The sequence below is a fragment of the Macaca thibetana genome, chromosome 16, assembly GCF_024542745.1.
Source record: "Macaca thibetana thibetana isolate TM-01 chromosome 16, ASM2454274v1, whole genome shotgun sequence".
NCBI lineage: Eukaryota > Metazoa > Chordata > Mammalia > Primates > Cercopithecidae > Macaca > Macaca thibetana.
The window spans coordinates 29,492,648-29,514,261 of record NC_065593.1 but is presented as its reverse complement, the minus strand read 5'-3'; the positions used below and the strand labels follow the sequence as shown (position 1 = coordinate 29,514,261).

Sequence of the window (21,614 nt, the reverse complement as noted above, 5' to 3'; positions counted from 1 at the left end):
TGGCCCACTGCCTCCCCTTCCACTGGGGAGGGGTTCACTCTAGAGCCCATTCTTTTATTTGCTGTTGAATGTAACAAGTATTTATTACGCTCCCACCCTGTGCTGCTGACCCAGTGGCAGGCTCTGGGGATGCAGCAAGGAACCCACCCGGTGGCGCCTGAAGCCATGAGGAGCCCCTGTTAACAGCCCCAGCTCCCATCACCCCTCCACCTGCTCAGACCGGCTATGAAGATTCATGCAGAACAATGTCAGTGCAGAATTTTATGCTGTTTTTTCCCCCTTCCAGGGGAACGTCTGCCAATGGCTTTTACGATGCTGAATAAAATGCTTTTTTTCCCCTTTAGATATTTTTACTTCACCTTTAAAGGATGTACAGTAAGGGTGAGAACATCTCGATGAAATATCTGCAGTAAATAACTCTTGGATCCCTTTCCCAGACAAGTAAAAGGACAAAAGGACGATATGCTGAGATGGCCTCTTCACCTGCATCAATGCCAAGGCCAGAGTGGGGCTCAGCTACCCACCCCCAGGTACGGAGGGTCTGGAGGAGAGGGTCAGGGCCCTCTATGGCCCCTGGGGTCCATGTGTCCTAGCCACTCCCCCCATCTATGGGAAGGGGCTAAGGGTCCTTGGCCTGCTAGAGTGCATGCCACATGCTATGCTGGGTACTTCACGTTGGTGTGAGTGTTAAGTGGACAGGACTGCGGATCTGGTCTGCCTGAATCTGGCTCCTGCCTCTTTCACTTGGCCAGCTGAGAGAACTTGGCCAAGTGAATTGACTTCCTGTGGCTCAGTTGCCTCATCTGTAAAATGGGAATGAATGTGTCTACTGATTAGGGTTGTTGGGATGAATACATAAATTCATACCGGTAAAGAACCTAGAAGAGTGTCTAGGATATAAAGAAATGTCAACACATGTCAGCTGTTTTATTATCCTTCTTATTTCCTCGTTGCATCAGCTGAGCTGGCCTTGGCTGCGTGCCTGTCTTACCTCTCAGCTGATGGTGTTTACAAAGCCCAGCCAAGGTCCAGCCTTACACCAGCCTATGAGAAGGGTGAGGCTCGGGAGAGTTGAGTGACCTGTCTGAGGTCACCGAGGGGAGAGTTCAGGGGGTTTTCAGGGTTCAGTGGACAGTGGGGCTGAGGGAGAAGTCTCTGTATAAAGCAGGCCCCGGGAGACCTGCACAGCCCCTGAAAGTTCAACTCCAGAAGAACCATTGGAACATCTTCCCCTTGGAGCTGGCAGGCAGATCCAGAAGGGGCCGGGGGTGGGTAACTTCCCCAGCACAGAGCCAGGGTCTGCACACACCTGTCTCCACTGACTCCTGGGCCTGGTCTCACTCTTCTCTGCAGTGAATCCATTGAGGGAGGGTGGATTCATCCCCTTGGGGGCCTCAGACTTAAGAGGTTGCCCCTTGATCCCCAGACCCAGGAAGGGGGGTACCCATGGTCATAACCAGTGGAGATTCGAATGCTTGACTCTAAGCTGGGCTGTGCTCTGTGTCGTGGGTGGCAGGGGTGGGGACCTGGCCAGGGGGCGTGGGGTCAGCTATGATACATGCCCGCAGGCTCTGCTGGACTGAGAGGCACTGGCTGCTACTGTTTTTAATGAAGCTGTCAGCTGGGCCCCTGGGGCACAGGAGCTGGCTGGGCAGAAAATCATCAATTTACACAGATGATGAGTCAGAGGCTTGGGTGGGGCAAGGGCCCGGGGGTCAGCAGGGCAGCACTGGAGGAGCTCTGTCGGGAGATCATGACATAAACAGGCTTGGCTCCCCTCTGGTGGCCCTGACCCCACTCACCCAACCCCATTGCAGAGGCTCCCCTTTGATGTTCAGGTCAGTTCAGCAAACCTGGCCTCAGCCTCAGTTCCATGCCAGGAACTGAGCTAGTGCTGGGAATAGAGACAGACCGCAGTCCCTGCCCTCAAGGAGCTGGGTCTGATGGTGGAGATGAATACTTACATAGGCAACCCACCATGATATGATATTCATCATGAGAGAAGCACAGGAGAGGGCTGGCTCCGGAAGTGGATTGCCTGTGTTTAAATCTTGGCTCAGCCTCTCCCTAGCTTTAGGACAGTGTGCACGTTATTGAACCTCTCCTTGCCTCAGTTTTCGCATCCGTGAAATGGGATGAACTGTAATCTATTTGTGACTATTTTTGGTAGGTAACAAATACCTCACACTCAGAGATGTAAAGAAACAACCATTTTACTATGCCTGGACAGATTCTGTGGTCAGGAATTTAGGAAGGGCAGCGGGCGGTTTGTCCCTGCGCCACGATGTGGGGGGCCTTGGCTGGAGGACTCAAATATCTAAGGGGAATGTGAATGGCTGGAATCATCTGGAGACTTCTCACTTACGTGTGACTCCAAGGCTGGACTCAGCTGAGATTACCAACCAGAGCGCCCATGAGTGGCCTCTCTGTGTGGCTTGGGCTTTTCCCTGTGTGGTGCACTGGTTCTGGGAGGCGCATCCTGGGAGGAAATGTCTGGAGGGTGAGCATTTCGAGAGACCATGGTGGAAACTGTGTGACTTTTTATAGCCCAGCCTTAGGCACTACATTACATCACTTCCACTGCACTCCTGTTGGTCTAGGCGGTCACAAGCCTGCCCAGGTTTATGCGGAAGGGATGGTTTTAAAACTGTCACTCTGCCTCATAGATTTGGATAATTAAATTAAATGAGACATATGCAGGGTCCAGGGCAATGCCTGGCTTATAGTATTATTATAGTTGTTAACAAATGTATTATGGTAAGTTATACTTGAAGGTTAAGTTTTATATAATTAGTAAAGTATAAATAAATGTTAAGTATTATACTTAGTGCTGTTGGAGGGAGCAAGTGGTAAGGAAAGAATTCAGAGAACAGGTGCTGTCTGAGCAGGGTTTTGAAGGATGAATAGGAGTTTGCTATGAACCTTTTAAGGAACACAATTTAGGTAGGGGAAACAGCTTGGGCGAAGTCATAGGAGGCTTGAAACAATGACGTGCTTGGGGAAACCATGAGTAGTTTGGTGTCCTTGCAGCACTGAGGGCAAGGAAGAGCATGGCTGAAGTGAAGTCGGAGGGTTGGTGAGGTAACAGTGTCTTGTGGGCCTGACTGAGAACTGAGAAGTCTGGGTTTTGTTCTGAGAGGATCAGGGAACCATGGAGGGTTTCAAGCAGGAGAGTGACACGGCCAGGTTTGTCAGATCATTGTGGCAGCATTGTGGAGGAAGGGTTGGAGGGAGTAAAGTGAAGTCTAGGGGCCAATGGGGAGGCCCTAACAGAACAAGGACCTGACCTAAGGGTGTGGCAGTGGGGACTGAGGGAGGGAGATGATGCAGAGCCATCTAAGCCATGATGTTCACTGAGCAGGGGATCATGGGAGGTGGGAGTGGTCCAGGGGAGGTCGAGGTCTGTGGCAGGAGCGCCAGGTTGGATGACATCGTTCTCATTACTGAGCAGAGGCAGGGGTGTGTGGCCACCACTCACCCTCCTCCCGCCCGGGCCCTCAGCCTGCCGCCTCGCTGGAGGACACCTTCAACCAAACCTTTGTCTCCTTCCAAACTGGGCCACACCGCTTGGGATCCGATGGGCCATGGAGGCGAGGGAGAAACAGTAGAGGAGGACTCTCTCTTGACAGCAAGGTCAATGTCTTTTGCCTCCAGTGCCCCAAGTTTGTGAAACCTTTCCCAGGAGCAGAGGGGCCTCTTTCCTCGGAGACTTTCCCTGGGCTGAGGGCCAAGTGTTGCTCATCTTGGCTGGGGGTGACTTGGGCCACAGAATGGCAGAATCCTAGAACGTTGGAATGGGGAAACCCTGAAGGGAAGCCCCGAGTCTGGTACTAGACAAGACTGGGCTTGAGCCCTGGCTGTGCCTCTTCCTGGCTGTGCGGCCAGGGCGCTGTGCAGAATGGAGGCCACACTCCCACCTTCCACACAGACTGTGGGGTGGGGGGTTAAATGGGACCACAGACAGGAATATGATTGAGAAGTGCTTGTTACAGCTGAGATGCCATCCGAGAAGAGAAATCTGGGGCTCAGAGAGGAAAGGAATTGCTCAGTGCCACCCGGTAAATGAGCAGCGAAGCCAGAGCTCCAAGCTGAGCCACCTGATTCCCTTCCAAGGCTCCTGTCCCCTCCCCAAGCATGCAAGGGGGACAGGACTATTCACCTGTATTTCACACTCCTCCCCAGTGTGGTCATCTGGGAGAATTAGCTGCCTGCCTTCTGGAGCCATCTCTCACTCGTGTCTGAAGCCCCAGTTATACAGAGATGGGAGAGCATAGAACAGAGATTTCTGCCAGTATCCCTACCTCTTGGCAGGAGGACAGAAGTGGACTCTTTCTCAGAGAGAGTACTTCGTCTTCAACCACTAGATCTGGGTTCTAGTTCTGGCTGTGACACTTTCTAGTGGAGCGACCCTGGGCGATCACTTCTTCCTGGCCCCCAGGGTTTCCTCCTCTCTGCAGATAAATGTTTTGTAAGTCTATGATTTGTGAGTGACCATGCTGCATGTGACAGCATAAACATGGGATCTGGGCCAGGAGAGCAACGATCAGCAGAGTATAGCACAGAGGTCAAGATGCGGGTGCTGGAGCCAGCATCCCGGAGCCGGCCGCTCTGTGACCCTGCACCCAGCTCTGTGACCCTTCCCACCCCCACACCTTAATTTCCTCACCAACAAATGGAGATCCAGCGAGATAATACATCCCAAGTGCTATCAGAGTATGGAGCCATGACAAACCCTCAAAGAATATCAGTCATTAGATATGCTGAGAGCCTATGGCATGCATGCATTTTATTTACCGAGACTCCTCAGCTGGTCAAATCATCCTGACAACCCTGAGAGGTGGTGGGGCAGAGGCGTGACTATGTGCTCCCCAGACCCAGGTTCCTTTTCCTCCTGGACACACAGTGGACTACACTTCCCAGCCTCCCTGCAGCTGGGGCCATGTGACCTAGATCTGGCCAGTGAAAAATGAGCAGATGCAACACACACTATGGTGTGCAGGCGGGCCCCTCAGACCTCCTGTGTGAGGCTTTTGCACTCTTTCCTGCTTCCTCTGCTGGCTAGCTGCAGAGGATCCCGCAAAGGATCTAGAGCAATGATTCTCGTCCGGGGGCAATTTTGCCTATGGGGCGACATTTGGCAATGTCTAGAGACATTTTTGGTTGTCACAACTTGGGGGAGTGCTACTGGTGTCTAGTGGGTAGACTAGACAGGGATGCTGCTAAACATCCTACCATGCACAAGATGACCCCCACAATAGAGAATTATCCAGCAGATGTCAACAGTACTGAGACTGAGAAACCTTGGTCTAGAAGTGGAGTTAAAGCCCTGGGATGGTCTAAAGAGAAGCTCCTGGGTCCTTGAGTGACTGTATGGAGCTCAGCCCTGCTGCCACCTCCATATTAGACTGTAAGAAGAAGAAATACGGTGTTATAATGTTAAACTACGCAGATTTTTAGGATTTTTTGTTGGAACAGTTGGCCTACCTTGATGAATGCAGGTTGCTATTATTATGTCCATTTAGTTGATGGTAACTGAGATATAAAGTTACCGGACTTGTAAGTGACAAATGGTGGGTTTGAACCATGTTTGTCTGGCTCTAAAACCTGTGCTTGCCTTGGTATAGTGGTATAGTGCAGCCTCTTTCCATCTCCTGATTCTGTCCCCTCTGTCTGCATCCCCTGGAGGATTTCACGTAGAGCAGCTGCAGAACCAATCACCAAGTTGCTGCCAGGGTTTCCCAGTATGGGGCCTCCTGCTATTGGGTGGAGTATACTCCCCAGAATAAGCTGGTTGTGTCCTTCATGGTCCCATCCCAGGCAGCTCATGTTGGTTATCTGTGACACCCAGCCCCTTAAAAAGGGTTGGCACATACTCCCTGCATGTGCCCACTGCCCCACTACAAGGAGCCCCCTTATCCACTCTGTCCTTCTCCCAAGCCAGCCCCCAACCAGCTCCTGGTTTGAATTTCCAGGCAGGTGTCTGGAGGTGTCTTGGCTCCCAGTTAATTTCCTGATTTGGCTTCCTGAAAGGCAGGAGGGCTTGGAGGTGGCTGCCTGGAGCGATGAGGAGATAGTGATGTCTGCTCTGGTTTCCTGCCTGTCTGTGGGGACACCCTGCCCATCAGCCTACAGAGGGCCCCTCCCTGGCAGTCCCCGCCATACAGAGGGATTTGAGGGTGGGGGCTGGGAAGCTGAGCTGCAGTGGGCTGCAGAGCCTCATCAGGGAAAAACATGGATGTTCAGGCTTTGAGTGTGTGTGTGCCTGCGAATATGTATAGATGCCCAAGAGTTGTAAGAGCCTCCAACATGTCATTTGGCTCAATCCTCTGTGTCCACACAAGTTAGCACCTTTCCAGAGGATTTTGATCTTTTGAAAAAGTACCAAGAGTAAAAGACCTCTTTTACTTAAGTAACTTTCAAGGGTGAACTCAAGCCTGAACCAGTTCTTTGACACGCAGGAAGTCCTTCCTTGAATCTGCTCCAAGTTTCTCTTGCTGGTCTGAGTCCATTGTCTCTATTTTGTGGAACTAGTGACCTTTTTTTTTTTTTTTTTTTTTGCCTCCCTGATGTAAACCCTTCAAGTACCTGTAAACAGAAATTGAGTGCTTCCCTCAAAATACTTCCAGATTCTCTTTTGCAGACCAAGCAATTCCACCTACCCACCTTTCTTCATGGAGGAGGATGACGACTGGGGACGTGTACAGTAGGAAAAATGTGCTTGCAAGGTGCCTCTTCTCTCCTTTTTGGAGGTTTCTCTCTCTTCCTTTAAAAGTCCTCACGGCTGCAGAAAAAACACAGTTTTGGGGGGCCTAGAAAGCGTGGGCTTCAATCTCAGCCAGGTTATTTAACGGCTCTGAGCAGGGCTCAGTTCCGGCACTTTGCACAGAGCAAGCCACGGAGCAGATGCTCGATCGATGTTTATTTCTCCCCGCTGCCTTCCTTCAGGTGCCTGTGCGCTCCCTGCCCTTCCTACTTTGTCTCTGGCTGCTGCTGTCTGAAAAAGGACCAGAGGCGCTCATGACCCACACCAAACCTGGTTAGCTGGGTGGGACCGGCACGTGCCATGTGCGTAGGAACAGGCAGCAGGCCCCAGCCACAGGGGAGGGAGAAGGCTTTCCTCGTTGCCTCTGCTCTTGGAGTCCACTCTCCACCCCTCTGGCTGCTGAGTCATTCTCTCAGCACCTTCTCTCTGCATCTGTGTTATTGTGTCGGCCCCAATGCCTCGTCTGCTGAGGCACTGACCATTTTCCCAGGTGTGACATAGGGTCCCTTCATTCCCGTACAGCGGGATGCCCCAGGTTTCTTAGAATCCTAGAGTGCTGGAGCCATTTTCCAGATGGGGAAACAGAGGCCCAGAATGGGGTCCTCATCTACCCGAGGCCTCCAATCAAGTGGGGGTGAGACCCCAGGTATCTTGACTGCAGGCCCAGTTTTATCTCTGTTAGAAGTGGAGCTTTGCTGTGAATCTAACTGCCTAGGAGGGTCAGACCTTTCAAATGCCGGGATGCAAAGGTCCCTGAACACAGCACGGGCACGAGGGGTCTGTCTAAAGAGTTGTCTCTCTCTTTTTCAGGAGGAGGAGGAAGAAGATCCGGGATGCCCTGAGCATAGGAGGCTTCAGGGGGATCACAGCTCATTTTCCTGAAGGCTGGTGTAGCATTAAGTTCTTATGTCTGCCAGCAGCCTTTCAGATTGGCTACTGCCACTCCTGTCTGTGTGTTACATAAATCCTCACCGCGAACTGCAGAGACAGGAAGCAATTAGGTGAGTGAGGTAGGGAGAGAGCGAGAGAGTGAGAGAGCGAGAGGGCGAGAGAGAGAGTGCACACAGAGATACACCCATAGATTCAGATAGAGACAGAAAGAGAAAGTGAGAGACAGAGACAGAGAGGGAGAGAGATGGTAGGACTCAGGCAGAAACATAGTCATACAGAGACAGACAGTGAGGCAGAGAGATGGAGTCAAAAGAGAAACTGAGAAGAGGGAGAAGGCAAAGAAGACAGACAGAGAATCCGAGACAGAAAGGGACACACAGAGATATACAGAGTGAGGCAGAGAGAAAGGAAAGCAGGAACAGAGACACTCAGAGACGGAGGAGGGAGAATTGTGGACACACACACAGACACAAAGGGAGGCTCAGTTAGACAGACGTAAAATTTGACTTAAAAAGAGAGATTTAGCTGGGTGCAGTGGATCACACCTGTAATCCCAGCACTTTGGGAGGCTGAGGTGGGCGGATCACCTGAGGTCAGGAGCTTGAGACCAGCCTGGCCAATATGGTAAAATCCTGTCTCAAACATTAGCCGGGTGTGGTGGTGGGCGCCTGTACTCCCAGCTACTTGGAAAGCTGAGACAGGAGAATCACTTGAGCCCAGAAGGCAGAGATTTCAGTGAGTCAAGATTGTGCCACTGCACTCCAGCCTGGGCAACAGAGCCAGACTCTGTCTCAAAAAAAAAAAAAAAAAAAAGCGAGAGGGAGAGACAGAGAGAGAGAGAGAGACAGAGAGAGAGGCAAAGACACAAAGCAAGACAGCAAGCAAGGGGATCCAGAGAGACGAGTTTTCCTTTTGCAAAATTTAGAGATTAAAGGGGACTAGAAAAATAATTGTGTAGAAGTTTATGTTTTCACACACACTTGAGCTTTGCCAAAACCCGGTGGGGTAGAATGGATGGTGACTATTATCACCCACATTTTAAAGGCAGGAAAGCGGAGGGTCATTGAGATACAGTGAAATCCGGAGCCCCATGAACCTGCCAAAGGCAGGGTGGTTGCACCTGGACTGGCCTCACTAACAAGGCTGATGTTGCTCTGTGCGTCTTAATAGCATAGAGCAAGCACCTTCATTGAGTGGCCCAGGAACCAGGGACGTGCTAAGGTGCTCTGGATTCTGTGTCTAGTATGTCTTCTCACGCTGGGGTGGGGGTGGAGGTCACTGGGGAAGTACAGCAAATTTGTGATTTATGCCAGCCTGGTATAAATCTTGCCCCTGGTTGGAAACTTGCCTCTTCCCCTCTGAGAGCCAGAATGCTCACTGCAGTTAGTTTTGAGCATTGAATGCTCAGAATTAACTGTGTGCTTCTTGTTCACCTAAAACCCTGACCACAAATGGATACTTACTCTTTTTGTTTTGCAAGAGTCTTGCTCTGTTGCCCAGGCTGGAGCGCAGTGGCGCAATCTCGGCTCACTGCAACCTCCACCTCCTGGGCTCAAGCGATTCTCCCACCTCAGCATCCCCAGAAGCTGGGAGTACAGGTGCATGGCACCACACCTGGCTAATTTTTGTATTTTTTTGTAGAAATGGGGTTTCACCATGTTACCAAGGCTGATCTCGAAATCCTGGGCTCAAGTGATCTTCCTGTCCTGACCTCCCAAAGTGCTGGGATTACAGGTGTGAGCCACTGTGCCCAGCTGACACCTGCTCTTATATGAGATGCCCAGTGCCTCTGATAGCAACTAGGGACTTTAAGAAGCAGCAACTTCCTGCCTCCATCCCTCCCTTTCTCTCTCCTCTTATTCATTTTTCAAATGTTCAATATGTGTCAGGCAACCGCACTAGGTATTGAGTAATATGACAGTAAACCAAACGGATAAAAATCCCTGCTCTCAAGGACTGCATTTTAGAGGGCAGAGACAAAAAACAAACTAACTAAATAAGATATACAGCATTATTAATGAGGATGAGTGTTGCGGAGAAAGAAGTAAAGTACAGAAGGGGGTTGGGGTATCTGCGGTGCAATTTGAAGATGATAGCTGGGGAAGGCCTTACCTAGCAGATGACATCTGAGTAAAGAACTGAAGGCGGGGAGGAAGCCATGGGAGTATCTGTACATGTGCAAAGGCCCTGAGGCAGGAGCAGGCCTGGCAGGAGTGAGGGACAGCAAAGAGGCCAGTATGGCTGGGGGAGAAAGAATGCAGGGGAGAGTGGGAGGTGACAAAGGCAGACAGACAAGGAGCAGAGCAGCCTAGGCCCTGTGGACCATTCCTCCGACTCTGGCTTTTATCCTGAGTGAGACCACTGGGGGGTTTGGAGCAGAGCAGTGCCATGACCTTACATCTTAACACCATGGCTCTGATGGCTGGGTGGAGCCTAGTGTGAAGGAGGCAAGAACTGGATCGGGGAGATGCATTTTTTGTTAGTGAGGTTCCATGAGGGGCAAGATGAAAAAGCTCAGTACCTACTCTGGCAGAGAGTCGTACTTAGTAGGAGGTAAGGGGTTCAGGGGGGTGGGTGACCTTTGCCGCCACACTGTACGCCCCAGAGGGAAGAAAGGGCTGAGCCTGCAAGGCAAGCTTCTGAGCTAGACATAGAAGGGAGGGCAAGGAAAGCAATTTTGTAAAGTACATATTAGGTGCCGAGCACTGTTCATACCAATACAATTTAATTTAAATCATCACACCAGCTTAGGAGGCATTTTCCCCTTTTTATAGACAAGGCCCCTGAGGCTCACAGTAGTTAAGGAGCTTGACTGAGCTTATGCAGAAAGTGGGAGCTTCGGTGTCCAAACAGACGCTGCCTGCTTGTGCAACCCCCACGTGCGCTTCTGGGCCTGATGTCTCCCCAGGTACCCTCTCCTTATTCCCGCATCTAGGAAATTCCAGGGCCTGTTGGTTCCTCCTAAGGATACAGCATCTTGGTTCCCTCCTTTCCTCTTTGTCGCCTCTGCCACCACCAGGGTCTGAGCTGGCATTGCCTCTCTCCAGGACTGTTCTCATGGCTTCCTTTTCTGTTTTTGTTTTTCTTTTGTTTTCTGAGACAGGGTCTTGCTCTCTTGTCTAGGCTGGAGTGCAATGGTGTGAACCTGGCTCATAGCAGCCTCCACCCCCCTGGTCTCAAGGTGAGAGAATCTCACCTCAGTCTCCTGGGTGACTGAGACTACAGGCGCGCGCCACCATGCCCAGCAAATAGTTTTAATTTTTTTTGTAGAGATAGGGTCTTGCCATGTTGTTCAGGCTGGTCTCAAACTCCTGGCTTCAAGCAATCCTCCCACCTTGGCTTTCCAAACTGCTGGGATTACAGGCACGAGCCAGCATGCCGGCCCTCTCACAGCCTCCTAACAGGTCTCCTGTGTCTGCGTTCAGGCTGCAGCTAGAGTGGGCTATTAAAGATGCAAATCTTCTCCAGTTTCTCCCTGTTTGAAACCCTTCAGTCACTTCCAGCCACTCTCAGGATAAAATTCAAAACCTTTACTACCACATTCAAGGACCTGCACCAGCAGGCAGGGGCCTGACCCTTTGGCCGCACCTGCAGAATCCCCATCCCCACCCTGGGGGCTCTCTTTAGTCCTTGAGAAAATGAGTCAAGCCATTTCCTGCCTCAAGGCTTTGAATAAGCTATTTCTTCCCCCTGGAACACTCCTCTGCAATCCTCTTTCTGGAGCAAGCCCCACTCACCTTTCAGGTTTACTCACCTTTCAGGTTTCAGATACCAAGTTGCTTTCTCAGGGGCCTCCCCTGATCACTGGAGAAGTCGGTGTCCTGAGCACATGCCTTTTCTAGCACTCAGGATTTTCCTTCAACGTTCATCATGGGGCAAAGACAGGACGTGGGGAAGGAAAGAAAGATGCCAGTGGAAGGGGAATAGAATGTGAGGCGTCAGGGCATGCAAGGGTCAGGAATAAGCCACCACTACAACTATAGGGAAGACTGGCTCCAAGGACAAGTGGACCCGTCCAGGGTCATGTGCGTAGTGAGCTGCAGGCAGCACCTGCACCCTGTGCTTCTGACCTTAAGATAGTGACACTTCCTTGATGTCTCTTGTCCACTTCTCATCTTCCTCCCCTGCATTCACCAGAGAGATGGCCAGGGGAGAAAATTAGGGACGTGACACTGAGAAATGAGCCATTTGTTCCCAAGCATTCAGCGAGGGTGGAACTTAGACAGAAACACCAGCACCCATTTCCCAATGGGACCCACTCCCGCCAAGCCACCAACCGGTTCCCATAGGTGGGGCGGGGATCCGTCTTTGCCCTCGTCACTTGCACCCTTCCCAGCAGCTGGAGAGATAGACAGACTTACCCAGTCCGGTCCTCTACACCTGCTGTTGCAGTGGAGTGGGGAGGGGGCTGGAGCCTGCTGTCCCCTCCCTCATTTCACTCTTCGCTCACTGTTTGATCAGAGCCCCACCGCTGTCAGCTCTCTAGTGGTAGACACATTTTAAGCAGAGAGCTGGGGGGTCAAGGCTGGGGAGAGAATGGTATTGGCGGTGAGTGATCATGACAGCGAGTGACTCGAGAAGCGGTCAGCGATGCCTCACTTTTCCTCTGGGGAATCTCACCTTCAATACAGCCTTGGAAATGGAATACATTGGCTTAAGAGAAATAAGACCTCAGGCCAAATGAAATCAGGAAGCAAGCTCAAAAGAAGCAAAATTCCCTTTTCTTCTGTTTTGTTCTCCTGTGTTCAGTACCCACAGAGCTCTGAATTTTGCAGGTGCCTGCTTACTCTCACTTAATCCTAGAAAGTGAGGGGTGTCTTGGGGACCAGGACAGGGAGACAATGACAGCGGGTAATGAGGAAGGTCACTGGTGGTGAAACACAATTTTTCCTGTCCTGATCTCTGGGACTTTGATTTTATCGTGACCTTGTTGGGAGCAGATCTGGTCTGACATTAGGCTTGTTATTTGTCTGTCTTCATCGTCTAGCCTCCTGTGACAATTCCCACTGGTGCTGGCTTCTTGCAGAAGGCATGAGGGTGGTGCAGTGAAAAGGACACGGACCAGGAGCTGGGAGCCTGGACTGAAAAGCTGTGTGATCTGAGGTCCTCACTTCTCCTCTCCGGTATCCATTTATGACTACAGGCCATCAGGGCCCCTGGGTAGATGGCGGCAGGGCAGTGTGGCCAATGCACGTGGCCAGGCCCTCTGGGAGGTAACTGGATTCAGCGGGGATAAGGCCTTGGCTGCCACCAGACCCTGCAAGTCTAGTCTTGTTGCACTGGAAACTCCAGGATGGCCTTCTCTTGCCTGGCTCCTTCCCCACACCTTGGCATCCTCATTGGGGTCCTGACCCCAATCTGCTTCTCACTCACTGATGGGAATTTCCCTCCAATGTAGCAGTGGCCTCCATGAAGCTCATCTCCTCCGGGGTGCAGGACACTTTATTTAGCAGACACAGGGCTGCGGATCCCTGTCTCTTTCTTCCTGACACCCTGGCCAGAGATAATTGTGAGACCAGATGGAAATGTGGGATTTGCGGAAGGATGCTTCTCTTCTAGATCTGGGCCTGCCTGTGTGGTGGTGGTGGGCATGGGCTCCCCCAGGGGAATGTGGGCTTGCAGGGGTGAAGTCTCTGTTTATCTGTCCTGGGGTTGGTGTGAGGAACCAGAACCAGGGAGTAGAAGACAGGATGCAGCTCTGGCTTAGGCTCTAATTCACTCTGAGCATCTCTTCCTCTCTGTGGGCCTCAGTTTCCTTATCTGTAAAATGAGACCATGGGACCATGGCAAATGATGGTTCATAGGCTCCTGCATCCGAACTATCTGGCTGCTTGTTTAAAATGCCAAGGACCAGTGCCCTTTACAGACCTTCGGAATCAGAGCCCCTGGGGAAGGGCCTGGGAATCTACATTTTCATAAATCCGACCGGATGTTCGGATGCATGTGACGTTTGAGTTGACCACGGCCTGAGCAGGTGGTCCCTAAGCACCCACGGGCATGAGTGCCATCCCAGCTGGACTCTTCATGCTTTGGCATGTGATTGGGTGTTAGGTGCCGTGTGCCAATGTCACATGTCATGTGAAGTCCTAGAAGACAATCGGGGGAGTTCCAACTCAGAGAAGAGACTATTAAGAAGGGAACAGTCATCACGTTCAGGGGATGCCAGGGGGAGAGATTGGGCTTGTTCTGTGTGACCCTGGAGTTGGATCTAGGGCTCTGGGTGAATGTTGCAGGAAAGAAGTACTTCTAACAATCAGAGCTCCACGGGGTGTCTTCCGTGGTAGTGAATGCCCCATCAGTGTAGGAGTGTGGGCAGATGTTGTGTGCTCTCCTGGGGAAAATGTTGTAGAAGAGATTCTAGCAGCAGGTGGGGAGACACTGGGTTTGAAGATATTTATGAAGGTGGCTTCTAAGTCAGAGCTGCTAGGATTCTATAAAAATCAAGGAGCTTTACTTGCCCAGGGTTTAAAGCAATGTGTATACACCCATGCACACTCCTACTCACATATGTACAAAGAGACATTCATGTGTGCAAACCTTCAGACACGTGTGTACATGCACAGCGTACATGTTTACCGACATGATACAGAGCATGTTTTCATATATAAGTGCACACAAACACAAGCACAAATACGGCATCAACAAACACGCACATACACGGCAGTTCACACAGCACACATCTGCCTCAGTCTCTTTTCTCTGGCTGTTTATTTTGCCCCACTCCAGAGCCTGGGCGTCCCCGTGCAGCTTCCACGCTGGTCTCTAGAGTCAGAGCCTTGTTTAATCTCCATTAGCTCTCTTATTTCCTGCACCAAATTAAAAGTGTGACCAAAAGTTAATTATTCTAATTCAATTTGGCCCTAATGTTCTGTACGTGGCGATGGGGAGGCCTGCGTGGAGGTGAAGCTGGCATAGGCAGGGGGAGGAAGCGTCAGAATTTAATATGTCTTAATGACTCTTACAGGAAAATGCCCTGAAGCTTTCTTCTCTGCGGATTTTCCCTGCCACTTCCCCAGGCCCAGCCCCCAGATTTTCTGGAAATCTCAGGGTGCTTTTGGGAGCTTGGCTTTGGGAAATATTTGAGAAGAGAGCAGGCCTCTCTCTGGAGGCCAGGACCGAGGTGAAAAGTCTTGTGTGTGTGTGTTCGTGTGTGTTCGTGCACAGGCGCCCATGTTGATAGAACACAGACCAGACTGTCAGGTCAAAAGGCCTCCAGAGAGATGAGCCAAGGCCTCTCTTGCTGAGCCTTCATCCTTGGGTAATGCTGAGAGAACTGAAGATCACAGATTTTGCCGGACATGGGAACAGCCAGCCCTCCTCTCCTCCACCGCAAATTAATTTTCAGATCAAGCCCCTCCCTCTGCCTCCCCACTACTTAGACTTCTCCACATATTCGTGCTCAGGAGTGTAGAATCTTGGGGGCTCAAATCCAGCTTTCCCCAGTAGCCAGGTCTTTCCCAAACACTAAGCCTGGCCCCCACATTTGAACATGGGGCTCTTAGCGGGTGCTGAGGCCAGGGGCAGCTAGGGCAGATTCTGAAAAAAAGTTAGTCCCGTCTCTACAAAAAATACAAAAAAAAAAAAATAAGCTGGACATCGTAATGTGTGCCTGTAGTCCCAGCTACTTGGAAGGCTGAGGTGGGAGGATGGCTTGAGCCCGGGGAAGCAGAAGTTGCAATGAGCCAAGATGGCGCCACCACACTCCAGCCTGGGAGATGGAGCCAGATCCTATCTCAAGAAAAAAAAAAAAAAAAAAAAAAGAAAAAGAGTTAGGATTCTTGTCCTGAGGGCTTTTTGTCTCCTGAGAGTGTCGAGCCCAGGCCTAGGGAGATCCTAGACTGGTGGAGGAGGCAGCATCCTAGTTGGGGATGACAGATCATAAGATCACAGAATCTAAGGTCTTGAGGATGTTTTTGCGATATGTCACTGATGTCAAGCTGCTAGCTGATGCTCGTGTGGCTTCTGCAACATTCTCACCTGTTTGCACAGCCAGGAATAGAAGCTTGCTGCCTCTTAAGGTCACCCGTTCTACCTCTTGGCAGCTCTGTTAACATTACCTTCCTGTGTGTGGAGCTGTAATCTACATCCCCGGAAATTTCCTCCCACTGGCCGTAGAGCTGCTGTCTCATGTCACTTGGCTCTATGGTAATGGATAAAGTATTTAAGGACAATGTACAATGTTTTCTGTGGAACCTCCTCCTCTACAGGGCAACAGTTTCTCAGCTGTTTGTCATGTGATGAGGTTGTGAGCTAACCTGTGTTAGTTGGGATAAGCCAGCTGCTGTAAGAAAGACACTGTCTGCAAATCTCAGTGGTTTAATTACCAGCAGTTGGTGTGTCACTCACGTATTTGTCCAGTGCGGGTATTCAGTGGACAACTTTCTGTGCAGTGATCCCACATCCCTGTTTCCTTCCATCTTGGGGCTCTTTCCTCTCCATTTAGACAGTGCATGGGGAAGAGAGAACCTGAAGGTTGCCTGCGAGGTTTTTATGAGTTGTGTCTGGAAGGGATGCACGTCATACTTGCCCACACTCCTTTGACCAGCGCTTAGTCACATGGCTGCCCTACCTGCAAAAGAGGCTGCAAATAGAGTCTGGTGGTGTGCCCAAGAGGAAATGGGACACGGTTTGGTGAATAGCCAGTCTACCGTTGCATCCTTAGGTCATCCTTCTCCAAAATGCTCCAGCTTGTTCATATCCTGTTTGAGGGTGATGTTCAGACATTTGAAAAAATAGGGGGCTAGGTATGTCCTGATCAGGTACTAATGGAGCTCACCATTTCCTGAGCATATAGTATGTTCTAAGGGGTGAAGTGCTGGGGCTGGCTCACACCAGCTCCTGAAAGCCAATCTGGCACACCTCTTCCCTGCTGCCTTTTCAGGGACATCACGTTGGTATCTTGGAACGAGTCTTGAGGGGAGTGTTGAAATCAAGGAAATGGACACATGCTGCAAGCCAGGGCTCCTCCCCAGCCCCCCAAGCTTGAGTCAGCACCCAACCCTCTGGCTTTAGCTGTTGTTTTGCAGGAGCCTCACACCCTGAAGAAGCAGGCTCTGCCATTTCTATTTTATGGTTTAAAAAACTAAGGTCACAGGACTTGCCCAGCCAGTGCAGAAAGGGGCCAGACCCTGCTTCCCTGTTCTGGATGCATCCATCTCTTAGCTGTTTCCTTCAGATGGCTGTCAGGATGGGAAGAGCTGACCCCGACCTCAGCTGCTGGTCTTATGCAGGGTGCCGTGTCTCCTCTGCATTGTCACCTCCTTGTGGCCGGGACCAGGTCTCAGTCTTTGTTCAAGGAAGTGTCCAGCACATCAGCACACAGTGGGAGTTAAGCAAATACCTGTTTAACCAAATCTAGTAGGCCTTGTCCTGGGGAAAGTTCCAGCCTGTGAGAGAGAATAGACCTTTTCCCAACAGAACTCCTTATCTGATGGGGGAGGAAGTGCCCTGTTGTGTGGGTTCTCCAGCCTGAAAAAAGGGATAAAGGCCTCCAGTCACAGAAGCCCCAGTGTGAAGGCATGAGGAGTCTTGGGGGCTTGGAGTTATTTGGGGAGCCATAGTTCTTTCCCATCAGGAACTCCTAATCAGATGGAGAAGGATTTAGATCTAACCCCCCTCACCAGAGTGTATTGGTGGCTATGGATGAAGTTTGGCTGGGAATCAGGGGAGAGAGGGGGATTAATCTGTAGGGAATGTGGGGGTTAGGGTTAGGTGGGGGTTAGGGTTAGGGTTAGGGTTAGGGTTAGGGTTAGGGTTAGGGTATCCTCTACCCCTATAGCCAAGAGCTACTCGAGTCTATACGCCCCAGCACAATGTCTTCCCTTCCAAGAGCTCAGGGATGTGACTGCAGGTCAGGGGAAGTGAATGCTCCACAAAGAGGCCTAATGCCTCTCTTCTGTCCCCTGCAGTTTGAGCCTTCATTTTTATCTTCTCATGAGAATGTGCCCTAGATACAGGGCTGGGCAGTGAATAGGAACAGGGGCTTGGTGCTGGCCCAAAGAGAGGGAATGTGTCTCCAGATGCAGCCCACTGGCCTCCCTGTGTTCCTGCATAGTAAGTGCTGGGGTCTAATTATTAGGAGCACTGATCTGTAGCGTGCATTAGGAAGAAACAAAGGGGAGTTGTATTTTGTTCTTAATCCAATTAGGGAAAAATACCAGGGGTGGTAGGTTTGTCCGTTATTCACTGGCTTAGCCAGCCATTCACCTGGGCTTTCTGCCTTAGCTGCCTCACTCGAGTGAAGCAGAAAGGCACAAGGAATAAGTTAGCAGCCTGAGTGGCTGAAGGGTGAACCAGGAGGGAGGATGAGTGGTGCATGGTAAGGGCAGGGGGTCATCTCCAGGATGAATGAGAAGTTGCCTGGACTTCACCTTTAGGCGACCCCAACACTGACCTTCTCAGTGGACAGCAGGCATCTAGATCCTAACCAACAGGATAGAGTTTGGTATAGGAAACTTCAAGGTTTCCTTATACCCTTGAAGATTGGGCTGGATTTATATTTTCTGATAATCCTTTCTCGTCTTCCACTTCCTCTTCTCTCTCTCCTTTCTTTTCTTTCTCTTCTTCATACTCTAGGATTTATAAGGTTGGGGAAGAGTGGAGAGGGGTCCCCAGCAAAGGATTTAGCATGAGTAAAATCAAGGAGGGATAGAAGAACCGTCCTGAGCTGGAGGAGGTTTGAGAAGGAGAATACTGAGAGGTGAGACTGGACCAAATGTAAATGACCTTGAATGTCAGCCTGAGAGGTCTTTGAAGTCAGGGGCTATGACTGATTCATTGTTGCACCTCCTGTACCTACCACCATCTAGCACATAGTAAGTGTTCAACAAATATTTGCCGAGAAAATGAATGACACTATCCTGTAGACAGCGTGGAGCCTGAACCTCACCCAATAGAGGGGGTTGAAGGGGAGGGTGGATCCAGATGCTTACTAAGTACAGGTGCACAGCAGGGCACAGTTTCTACAATGTAAAGGCACTGGTATGGGGTTATAGCCCTGGAGAAGCTTGCTGTCTGTATTAGTCTGTTCTCACACTGTTATAAATAAATACCTGAGACTGGGTAATTTATAAAGAAAAGAGGTTTAATTGGTTCATGGTTCTGCAGGCCCTACAGGAAGCATTGTGGCTTCTGCTTCTGGAGAGGCCTTAGGAAGCTTCCAGTCATGGCAGAAGGCAAAGAGGAAGCAAGGCATCCAACATGGCAGGAGCAGGTTGTTAAAAAGTGCTATACACGGCTGGGCGCGGTGGCTCACGCCTATAGTCCCAGCACTTTGGGAGGCTGAGGTGGGCAGATCACGAGGTCAGGAGATCAAGGCCATCCTGGCTAACATGGTAAATTCCCGTCTCTACTAAAAAATACAAAAAAAAATTTAGCCATGAGTGGTGGCACATGCCTATAGTCCCAGCTACTCAGGAGGCTGAGGCAGGAGAATGGTGTGAACCCGGGAGGCACAGCTTACAGTGAGCAGAGATTGCCCCACGGTACTCCAGGCTGGGTGACAGAGCGTGACTCCATCTAAAAAAAAAAAAACAAAAAAACAAAAAAAACTGTACTTTTTAAAAATTATTTTTTGAAATGGAGTTTTGCTCTTGTTGCCCAGGCTGGAGTGCAATGACATGATCTCAGCTCACTGCAACCTCCACCTCCTGGGTTCAAGCAATTCTCTTGCCTCAGCCTCCCTAGTAGCTGGGATTACAGGTGTGCACCACCATGCTCGGCTAATTTTTGTATTTTTAGTAGAGACAGGATTTCACCTTGTTGGCCAGGCTGATCTCAAACTCCTGACCTCAGGTAATCCACCTTCCTTGGCCTCCCAAAGTGCTGGGATTTTAGGCATGAGCCACCGCGCCTGGCCAAAATTACTATACACTTCTAAACAACCAGATCTCATGAGAACGCACTATCACAACGACAGGACCAAGAGGGATGGTGCTAAACAATTCATGAGAAACCCCCCATGATCCAATCTCTTCCCACCAGCCCCACCTCCAACATTGGGAACTGAACATGAGATCTGTGTGGGGACACAGATCCAAACCATACCACTGTCCAATTAGAAGGATAATCCATTTATGCATGAAGGATTGTAAGGCAATGTGTGTGGGAAATAGCACAGACTTGCTGGGGAGCTTCCAAGTAAGTAACACATAGTTGTGGGGATAATTAGGGAAAGGTTCTTGGAGAAAACTGGGCTTTGATTTGAATTGGTGGAGGGCAGGTGGGAGGGCATTTCTGGTAGGAGGAACAGTAAGAGCAAAGGCAGGGGGCAATAGGTATTTGTTGGGAGGGGGCAGTGAAGAGGCTGCTCCATTTTAATCAGCTCCTAGAACTGGAAAGACCATTTTTTGTTTGTTTATTTGTATTTTTCAGATCAGCAAACTGAGGCTCAGAAAGTGGAAATAGGAAGCCCAAGGTCACACAGCAAATGCTAAGAGGACCAGAACCTTATGGATCCCAGTCCAGTGCTCTTTCCTGTACACCACACCACTGGCTACCCTTTCAGACAGAGCATAGAGCAGACATGTAACCAACTTAGTCACAACATGTCAAGGGAGGAGAAAGAAGCCCATATTGTGGTGTCCTTTCTAGGCATTTGCATTATTCTAAATGTCTTGCGTCTTTAATATGTTTCCATTTGCAGACACTAGAAAGGTCCTGGGCACCCCGTGGGGTGATGAGGGAAGATGATGTGCACGTGTGTGTGTGTGTGCGTGTGCGTGTGTGTCCGTGTGTGTGACAGAGAGATGGCTTGGGTGGGTGCAGAGTTCCAACTCAGTTTTCCCTACGGTAAGCCTGGGTGCCTGTCTCCTTGACTTTTACCTTGACCGGGGAGGGTAAGCAGTTTCTGTTCAGGGCAGACTCACTGGATCTCACTTTGAGATTTGGGGACTTGGGCTGGAGCTCTTTATTTGACCTGTTCCTCTTTTTTTCTTTTGTGGTCAAAATCCTCCCCACAATGACGGCTTTGGGGAGAGTTTTGCTTTTCCTTCGACTGACTCCCTGCTGTCTCAGACTTTGCAGTGTGCGCATCAAGTTTCTTGGGGCCAATCCTGGCTTTGTTTCTGGGACCTCTGCTGTTCAAAAAGAAAAAGAACAAAGTTGTTCTCTTACTTCCAGAGACCGAGTACAATTTGCCAGGACCTTGGAAAGATAATGCTGTGTAGGGTGGTAAGGAATAGACTATGAAGACTGCTAAATTGCCCCGATAGTGTAAGAAAAATATCAGAGTCAGGCCCCAGAGCCAGACCTTGCCACCAACTCTCTCTGTGACCCGTTCTTTGAGCCTCAGTTTCTTCCCTGGGAATATGGGGAGTTGAGCATGCTTTCTTTAAAATGTGTTTTAATTTTAGCCATCTAAAATCCCGTATTTCTTTATACTGCAATTTCTCCCTTAATCAGATATATTTATTGAAAACTCCTTTTGTACAAAACACTCTGCAATTCCCTCCTCCTTACCTCCTCATACGGAATGTCCTAAAGCATAGTCGCACAGTAATGTATCTCATTACACATCTCATTACATAAGCAATGAGAGGGAATTTTAGCATTAGCATCATGGCTAAGGGCATGGGCTCTGGGGCGGACCTCTCTGGTTAGAATCCTGGCTTCACCACTTATTAGCTGTATGACCTTGAGCTAGTTACATAATCTGCCTGGATCTAAGTTTCCTCATCTGTGAACCTGGGGATACTAATAGTACTTATCTTACTGGGTGGAGAGTAAATGAGGTTATCTGATAAATTGCTTAGCACCAGTCTTGGCTCATAAGAAAGCACTCAGTAAATGTTAGCAATGATTGCAATCAGAATTTCTGTTTTGTTATATATCTTTACTCTCCTGACTGAAATTCCTCACCCCCATCCCCTCTGTTGCACATGCCTACAGTACAAACCACTTAGTGTGGCTCACAGTGTTCCCTCTGACATGGACCCTGACCACATCTTGAGTTTCCAATCCA

At 50.1% G+C, this 21,614-nt stretch overlaps 1 long non-coding RNA gene across 1 annotated transcript; it reads left to right on the top strand.

The window, feature by feature from the left end:
• The first annotated feature begins 7,113 nt into the window (after positions 1 to 7,113).
• LOC126938844 (uncharacterized) lies at positions 7,114 to 20,481 on the top strand. The gene is made up of 3 exons (XR_007720184.1): positions 7,114 to 7,764; positions 12,642 to 12,777; positions 20,027 to 20,481. It is a non-coding gene; the product is annotated as an uncharacterized LOC126938844 (long non-coding RNA).
• Positions 20,482 to 21,614: the final 1,133 nt, after the last annotated feature.